The sequence below is a fragment of the Leptonychotes weddellii genome, chromosome 5, assembly GCF_054177405.1.
Source record: "Leptonychotes weddellii isolate Sample4059 chromosome 5, ASM5417740v2, whole genome shotgun sequence".
NCBI classification, from domain to species: domain Eukaryota; kingdom Metazoa; phylum Chordata; class Mammalia; order Carnivora; family Phocidae; genus Leptonychotes; species Leptonychotes weddellii.
The window spans coordinates 54,985,521-54,994,867 of record NC_138373.1 but is presented as its reverse complement, the minus strand read 5'-3'; the positions used below and the strand labels follow the sequence as shown (position 1 = coordinate 54,994,867).

Here is a 9,347-nt window from a genome sequence, read left to right as displayed (position 1 = left end):
AAAATAAAAAAATAAAAAAAATATCCACTAGGATTTTGAATGACTCTCTTTTGCCAGTGGTTTATTTCAGAATCTAAAGACCGAAATAGCTACCAGATAGTTAGTCTAAATAAATAAATGACAAAGATTTCTTGTTAAGTTTTGAGGCTATGTCCTACAGCAAGCTAGTAGATATAGTGAGCAAGTAAAAGCTCACCCCGATTGTAGCTTTTGCTTTATATTATGTATTATTATGTTTTCTCACTCAGCTCAGGGAGACTCTTCACTATCACGTCTTTGCTATGGATTATACCTTTCATTCATGGCCTGTGAGGTTCTTGCTAGCCTTGAATTCTAATTTGTCTGTTATTAATTTTGTTACCCATACTGTCTTCTTCTCTGTATTTTGCTACTATCTTTGCTCAAATTTTGTATTGCTATGTCATTTTCCTTCAGTTGTGAACATATAAATAACAGTATGATGGGATGTTAGTTCTTTATATCTAACCTAACACTCGTTTACCTTTAATATGAAAACTGAAACTACATGCATTTATCCGCATAATTGATATATCTGGGGTTTTTGTCACCTTATTTTATGACTGCTTGTTCTTTTCTTTGTTTCCTGGCTTATGTAAGATGAGCCACATTTTACTTGCTTTTATTATCTGTATTGTAATGGTAAACTTTAATGTAAAATCGAATTACATTTCTGCAGTTACAACAACAAGAACCAAACAAGTCTGAGTCCTACCCGCTCTGGGTAAAACAAGGGCTTATGCATGGTTTTGTTCCTCCAAGTTTCATTTCAGCCTTAATTGCATCAGTATATCCCTCCTTTTCTTCTAGTCTGTGTTAACTTTATTCTGTTTAGAGAACTACATTATTACTATGGGATTCTTTCTATCACATGAAAGTATTTTTGATTAACTTCTGCTTTTCATTTTGTAACTGTATGAATAGCAGTTATTTGTACCTACATTTACATGTTTATTTTTAGCCTTTTAAAAATCATGACTTCTGGGGGCTCCTGGAGGGCTCAGTTGGGTAAGCGTCTGCCTTGGGCTCAGGTCATGATCCCAGGGTCCTGGGATCGAGAGTCCCACTCAGCGGTGAGTCTGCTTCTCCCTCTCCCTCTGCCCCTCCCCTCCTTGGGCTCTGTCTCTCTCTCTCTCTCTCAAATAAATAAATAAAATCTTTAAAAAAAATCATGACTTCTACCATTCTTTAGTTCTTAATTTTGATTTATTTCTTATAAACAGGATCATTGCTTTGAGTTTCTTCTTTTGTGGAAGGAACATTATCTTCACTTTGTTATGCCTTGCCCTGACTGAAGCCAATTTAGTATTTGTTTTTTGCTAATTAATTTGACTTATTTTCCCCCAGTGGATGTTTATAAGCTATTTTCTTTAAATTTGAAATTTAAAGGTGTCACCAGGAAATGAGTTAACCCATGTTATTTTATTAATTTCCCTTGAATAAAATGAGCCACTCTCATCTATAGATCTAAATCTTTTTTTTTCAACTCAGACAAGTTTCTTATGTACACTTCTAATGATTGCATCTACAGGATTTGTTTTTGTTTCTTTTTCAGAAACACTATGATAAATTAAAAATCTATTTTCTGTCCTCCATAGTTGATGTGTTCTTTTTAATTTAATGTTATTCTCTTTGTTCTTTTCCTTGGCATTTTTAGGAAACCCTTCCAGTCTGTGCCTCTCATCAGAATTTCCCAAACTTGTTTTAAGAGTTCTGAGATAGTGATTGTCCTTGGCCCTCCAGGGGACAGGGATGGGGCCATGACTGGGGTAGCCTGAAACTCCTGTCCCACTCTCTAAGTCCATGAGCAACCTTGTCCACTTCCCCCAGTGCTCCCTGCAAGTAATACCATTTTTATGTGTCCTACGACAGCCTGAAGGTTAGAAACCATTACTCTGTGTAAGTATTCTATTGTGTACCATGTTAGGTCTAATCATTACTATCTTAGATACTGATTTTTAAATCTGTTATTGTGTGGTTAGCAATCTATTCATATTAATGCAAACCTGTTTATATTGGCCTGTTTATCCCCAGTGTAAGTTTCCATACTCTTACACTCTTAATGTGGTATCAAGGCTCAGTATGAAAGAATCCCTTTTGTCTCTACTCTGATTTTTTTGGTTTCTTTTTTTTTCTGTGAAATAACCATGTGCACAAAAAGAATGAGTGAGAATCCATATGTGCAACTTAAAGAATGATGATCACATGAATACCTGTGTACCCAGGATCCAAGCCATAAATACAATAAAATTACAGAAGCCCACCTATTGCATTCCTCTCTATTACCTGCCAGAGACCACTGTTCTGATGTTCTTCTTGATAGTTTTTGTCACTTGCGCCTCTCTCCCGAAGCAATATATCATTGGCTTTTGCCTGTTTTTCAACTTTCTATAAATGAAAGAATATAAGTGAAAAAAAATGTAAGTATCCTTCGGTGATTTGTTCCATTTTCTCAACATTATGCTTTTAAGACTCATCCATGTTGATGCTTGCGGTTGTAGTTCACCCACCGAGAGTATTCTATTGCTTGAATATACCACAACTTATGCTGATCAACATTTGGGTTAGATCTCACTGTTCTGCTATTATGAACATCATTGCCCCGAACATTCTTTTAGTTTCGTCTGATACACATATGTAGCAGTTTTTCCAGGTTTTTGTTTTGTTTTGTTTGTTTGTTTTTAGAGATGAGAGAGAGAGTGCAAGCAGGTGGGGAGGGGCAGAAGGAGAGAGAGAATCCTAAGCAGGCTCCACACTCAGTGTGGAGCCTGATGCAGGGCTTGATCTCAGGACACTGAGATCATGACTTGAGCTGAAATCAAGAGTGGGATGCTTAACCAACTGAGCAACCCAGGTTACCCAGTTGTTCCAGGTTTTATAGTAATAATAGAATTTCTGGTCATAAAGTATTGGTATGTTCAAGTCTATGGAAGAATATGATTGCTATGACAAAAATATGCTCCCTTATATAAGATTGAAGATTACTTCTCTCTCAGGTCAGTGATGAAAAGAGCAGCTCCAGGCAGGGGTACTGGTGACACACAGGTTCCTTCAGTCATTGCTCTGCCATTTCCCCCATCCACACCAAGAAAGCTGGTTAACTCCATGTCTGTGGGTATACGCTGCAGAAGGAGGAAGTCCAGGGCAAGCATGTTAGTACTTAAGTATATGACCCCAAAATGGCATACATCACTTCCACTCATATCCCACTGGTCTGATCAAACTGCAAAAGACTGAGAAAACTGGGTGGCCAAATACCCAATGAAAATGTTACCAAAAGAAAAAGGGAGACTAGATATTGAGGGATGATAAACAGTTTCTGCTATATAAGGTAAAGCCAGATCGTTTTCCAAATTATTATTACTAATTAACACTCTAACCAGGAATGCATGAAAGTTTCTACTGCTCCTTGCTGTCTCTACCACTGATATTGTCAGACTATAATTTTTGTCTGTCTCGTGATTGTGTAATGGTTTCTTCTTATGGTTTGGGGGTGTGTGCGTGTGTGTGTGTGTGTTTGTAACTTTTTTCCTCATTTCTCTACTAATAAATGTGATCATCTTTTCGTATGTTTATTAGCCATTCAGGTTTTCTCTTTGAGTTAGTGCTTCAAGTTTAAGCCTTTTGTGTCTACTGAGTTGTTTTACACTTATTTATTCATAGAAATACTATAAGAATTAGATAAATTCCTAAAAATATGTAACCTGTCAAGACTGAATCATTATGAAATGAAAATCTGAACAGAATGATCACTAGCTGGGGCACCTGAGTGACTCAGTCGTTAAGCGTATGCCTTCGGCTTGGGTCTTGATCCCAGGGTCCTGGGATTGAGCCCCACATCAGGCTCCCCGCTCCGTGGGAAGCCTGCTTCTCCCTCTCCCACTCCCTCTGCTTGTGTTCCCTCTCTCGCTGTGTCTCTCTCTGTCAGATAAATAAATAAAATCTTAGAAAAAAAACGAATGATCACTAGAAAGGATATTAAATCAGTAATCAAAAGCCTCCCAACAACAACAAAAAAGCCCAAGACTAGATGGCTTCACTGGTAAATTCTACCAAACATTCCAGGAAGAATCAATACTAATACTTCCCAGACTCTTCCAAAAAATACAAGAGGAGGAACTCTTCCAAATACACTTTGAGGCCAGCATTACTCCTATACCAAATCAGACAAGGATACCACAAAAAAAGAAAATTACAGGCCAAATATCCATAATGAACATACATGCAAAAACTCTCAGCAAAATATTAGCAAACCAAATTCAGTAATTAAAAAGATCATTCACCATGATCAGTGGGATTTATGCCAGGGATGCAAGGATGGTTTGACATCTTCAAATCAATCAGTGTGATACATCACAAGGATAAAATTCATATGATCATCTCAATACATGCAGAAAAAGCATTCCATTTTCTGAAGAAAATCAACAACCACTTTTGATAAAAACTCTCAACAAAGCAAGCATAGAGGGAATGTACCTCAACATAATAAAAGGCATATATGACAAGCCCACAGCTAACATACGCAATGGTGAAAAGCTGAAAGCTTTTTCTCTAAGATCAGGAACAAGACAAGGATGTCCACTCTTGTCATTTTATTCAACATAGTATTGGAAGTACCTAGCCAAAGCAATAGGTAAGAAAAAGAAATAAAAGGCAAACAAATTGGAAAGGAAGAAGTTTTTTATGAACAAAAAAATTTTTAAGGAATTCTTTATATAATTTGGAAACTAATCCTTTGTCAGTTATATGTGTTGCAAATGTCTTCTTCCTGTTTTGGATGATATTTTTGTATCTTTTCACAAATAAGTGTTCTTAATTCTGATGCTAATTTAATTAATAATATTTTCCTTTTTGCCTTCACATTTTCCTGCCTTGTTTAAGACCTTACCTAACCTTTAGTCACAAATATATTCTTTATGATCTTTAATTTTTTCCCCTTTCCCTTTCATATTTAGAAGCTTAACACACCTAGAATTGATAGTGTATAGAAAGGCAGATGTCTGATGGCATTTTCTTTTAATACAGAAAATCAACTGAACCAGCACGATTTATTAAAAAGTCCATTTTCTCCCTGGATACCTAATTCCACCAGTTATATATATTATATTAAGGGTTCACATATGTAATAATCTGTTTCTGTCACTCTATTCTGTTCTACTGTTCCGTTTGTCTATTCTTGTACTAATATGACACTAATTTAATATCTCTACCTTTATTATAAGTCTTTTCTGATAAGGCAAATACCCCTACCCTGGTGTTGATCTTTGCATTTCCATATAAAGTTTAGAATTGGATTGTTAATACGCACAGGAAAAAAAAAAACCCAGAAACATAAGAAACAAAAAAAATTCAATTGGGATTTTGATTAGAAGTGCATTAAATCTAGATCAGTTTGGGTACAATTGACATCTTTATAGTACTGAGTCTTCTAATCCATAAACATGCTATTTCTTTTGTCTAGGTTTGATTTCAGTAGAGTTTTATAATTTTCTCCACAGAAGTTTTACAAAATTGTTTTTTAATTTAATGAGCAGAGGAATAAGACAATCTCAGTTAACATTTTAAAGGGATGACTCTGGCAGCTACGGAGGGCTTGGGGGGAAAGGAGCAGGTTAGGAAGCTGCGAGGTGATGCTGGTGACAGATGGTGGCATAGCGGCCTGGAAAGGAGAGGAGAGGGGCAAAAGGAGGCAGATACATGGCTGCAGTGCTATGTACTGGGCGGTACTAGATTTTAGGCATACATAGCAGAATGGATGGATCTTAAAAACATAGTACTAGTGAAAGTACTTAGTACTTAGCAAGAGAAGTGGGAACACATAAGGTGTACTAAGACTTTCTAAGTCTCTAAAAGAGAAAAGTGCTGCCAATTATACTGTGAGACTCCATCTATTGCAAGATGCATCCCAATTTTGGGGATGTTAAAATACCAGAAGGCTATGCCTTAGAGAATCAACAAAATAGGATAGCACATAACACCACTAGTGTAAATTAAAAGGCATGCACAACAGTACGTATTTTTGCAAGAACATAAACAAATTAAAGATACGCATAAAATATTTAAACCGTTTCCTTGGGGTGGGAACAAAAAGAGAGTGGGGGCTGCTATGGAGAATAGAAAAACACACACACACAAATCAACAAGAGAGAAGCCTTGAAGAGGGAAAACTTCACCTACATCACCAGGGTACATCCGTGGACCTCAGGCCTCTTTCTGATAAACACGTTTAGTGTACCTTTGGTCCTTTTCACCCACACATGTTTATTGTTGTCATTTACTTGGGAATAAACGATGCTAGGGACAATTCTGCTTGCATGCTGGGGCTCCTTAAGTCCGAGAAGAGATGCTTCTGGGCTTTCACCATTCAGTTCCTGGGAAAGAGGACCCCTACTGCCATAGTTGCCCGGAGCGAGGAGGTGCTGGACAAACCCCATGATATCTGGCCAGTGACATGTTGTAAACCCCAGTGGGGTGGAGATTATCAAAAGGAAGAAGAGTCAGGGGACAGAGGATAGCTGTACTTGGGATGAGCATAGCATACCATGCAAACTGGTCAGATCACTAAATTATACACATGAAACAAATGTAACACTGTGTGTCAACTGTACTTAAAAGAAAAGGAGAGGAGAGAAAAGAAAAGGAAAGAAAAGGTGAGAAGAAAAGAAAAAGGTAGAGTCAGAACAGCCATTGAAGAAAACATTTTTCTTGAATTTTTTCTCAGAGTAGCCCAAATAAGGAAAGGGTCTGTCTATTCCATGGGTTTCAAGGAAAGGACTTCCCCAGCCATATTTAAACAAATAAATCAGGAGCTTAGTTTTCACATCTTGGTTAATTAAGAACCGAAGAACCTCCTATCCATTTGATTTGATAACTACTTCCCCTTGATAACACAGTACATTCCTTTTGTGTCTTTCAGAAATTGAAACCTTTATTTGTGCAGTCTAAAATGAACTTGATAACAGGTTCTACATCTTCTGGAAGTGATCAAACACCTTTGGTAGGTAGATTTTTTTTCTATTAAACATTTAATTGGTTGCTATTCTTCAACCTCAGTAATGAAACTTTTTGCTTTACCTGCAGATGGACAAGGACATGGATGTAGTCAGTGATCAGATATTTTTCTCCCCTTTATCAAAAGGTAAGAATCTTTATTGTTGGAAAAAATGGTTCACACACAGAATGGGTACTTAGTCTAGATTGACATCTCCTTCCTTTTGTTATCCTGAGGCATTTAGAATTCTGGATGAATGCATGGGGTTTTTTCAGCCAGTTTATAAAACTAATACATAGATATGCTGAATCAAAGAATGCTAATATGCATTTCTGAATATTGGTCGCTGCTAATTGAAAGACTAGACTGTTTTAGCAGAGAGAAACCTTTCTTCTGGGTTTCCATGCAACAGAGAAGCTTTTTCTGCAACACCGTAATGTATTAGGAGAAGAGACTCTCATGATTTATCATCAAAATCTAGATGGTTGAATTTGGAACCTGTGGTTGGCCTGACATTTAAATGAGAGAGTTTAATTAACAGCAACATTCCATACCCCAAAAGATTCAGTGGAGCATTTTGCATCCAGAATTGATTTTCCACAGCCAAGCAAAACATTTTTCAAAGGTCCATTTGAAGTAGTACAAATGAAACTTGATGGCCACCTGAAATGCAAGGCAGCCCCAGTGGAAACAAGCATCACTCCCTTTCCTCAGCACTGAAAATGCAAAAGATAGTTATTTCTACCCTGTCTACTGAAAATCCTCCTACAGTTCATTAGTCCCTCCTTTCCTTTACTAAATAAAATCAAATGTAAATGCTTTTTCATGATCGAGAATCTTGTAGTCGGCCACAAAGCGCTATCACTCTGAATGTTAACCTGCATCGCAGAGAGGATGTATGTGACAGTAGTCGCACCCAGTACCTCTGGGCAAAACCTTGAAGTTTCTTGTACTAAATCTCTGATACAACTTGGACATGCCATGTTCTTCCCTATGAAGATAGTGTGGGGGAAATAATCCAGTGAACAAAAGTTTCTGGTTAAGTGGATTCCAGTTAATCCAAAATTTACTAGAAATAAATTTTCTATTTTTAATGAATAGAAATGAATATGTGAATTACACATTTGCTCATTCAGGGAGTAAGTGAATCTCATTAGCACACAGGTTATGGCTACTGGATGGGATACACACTAGACATTCAAAGGACCAAATCATCTTCATGAAACAAGTCACCCCAAGTTTCTTAGATACTTCACATGCTTGAGAGCCCCCTTCAGGCCCCTAGGAAATAGTTTAATTCATTATTAGTATTTTCAAGCACTAATTCACAAATACATTATTAAAGAGGCATTTAGCCACATGGTTAGTATGTACCTGATTTATAGACAAATATTTATTATTTTCTATAGCACGGGGGATTACTGTAACCTATCTGGTGATGGACCCCGAATCGAACTCTTTAAAGTCACCGTTGTATTGAGTTCCATTTTTTAGAATATGTAAATAGAATATTAATATTTTAAGTACTTACTGAATATTTAGCCTCCCTGTTAACAGGATCCTCAGTGTTGCATCAAAGAACCTAAGAGGTTCCTGGGTTGTTCTTTCACACTACAAGATTCTTCTAAAACTTATGTATAGCTAACATTTAGTGGATGTAGGTGCTACTGTAAATGCCTTTCACCTTTTAGCTTTAATCCTCACAAAACCGTAGGTGGTTGGCGCTCTTGCTTCCCCCCCAGTCTACGGAGGAGACAGTTGGATACAGAGAGGGTTAGTAGGCTACCAGAGTTATACCATGAACAGGAGACACAGCTGGATTCAAGCCCAGACGCTGTGGCCCCAGAGCCCTGGCTTGTCACCACTGGATTATATTGACTTGCCCCAAGTCTCATGCATGACATGTCGCCCCATTCTTAACCACAAGGGGAAAATATGGGATGTAGCAGAGAGGCCATGGAGGCCCACAGACTTCAGTTCCCATCCCAGCTCCAACCACTTACTTACTGGCATCATCTCAAATTCCTCTGCTGTGGAAAATGGGGATGGTGACCCCACCTCATAGCTTTGTGATGAGGATTACGTGAGATATATGTTATGTGCCTAGCTAACCCCTATTTCCTCCTGAGCTGTTGATCATATTTTCCCCAAGTCCCCCCGATAAAGCCTGCAAACCTACCTTTTAGCCCACCGCACAAGGATCATAATGTCCTCAGCATTAGGCTGGTCTAGTGATTTAAAAGAACCAGTCTCTCCTCTGGTTCTTCAGTAATTATTTTTCTACCAACATAAGTAGAAGAAAAGAATTGATCATTAGTATCAAAATATGCAGTAGGTA

General features: G+C 37.6%; 1 long non-coding RNA gene across 1 annotated transcript; it reads left to right on the top strand.

The window, feature by feature from the left end:
- The first annotated feature begins 6,038 nt into the window (after positions 1–6,038).
- LOC145721411 (uncharacterized) lies at positions 6,039–7,140 on the top strand. The gene is made up of 2 exons (XR_014145084.1): positions 6,039–7,015; positions 7,099–7,140. It is a non-coding gene; the product is annotated as an uncharacterized LOC145721411 (long non-coding RNA).
- Positions 7,141–9,347: the final 2,207 nt, after the last annotated feature.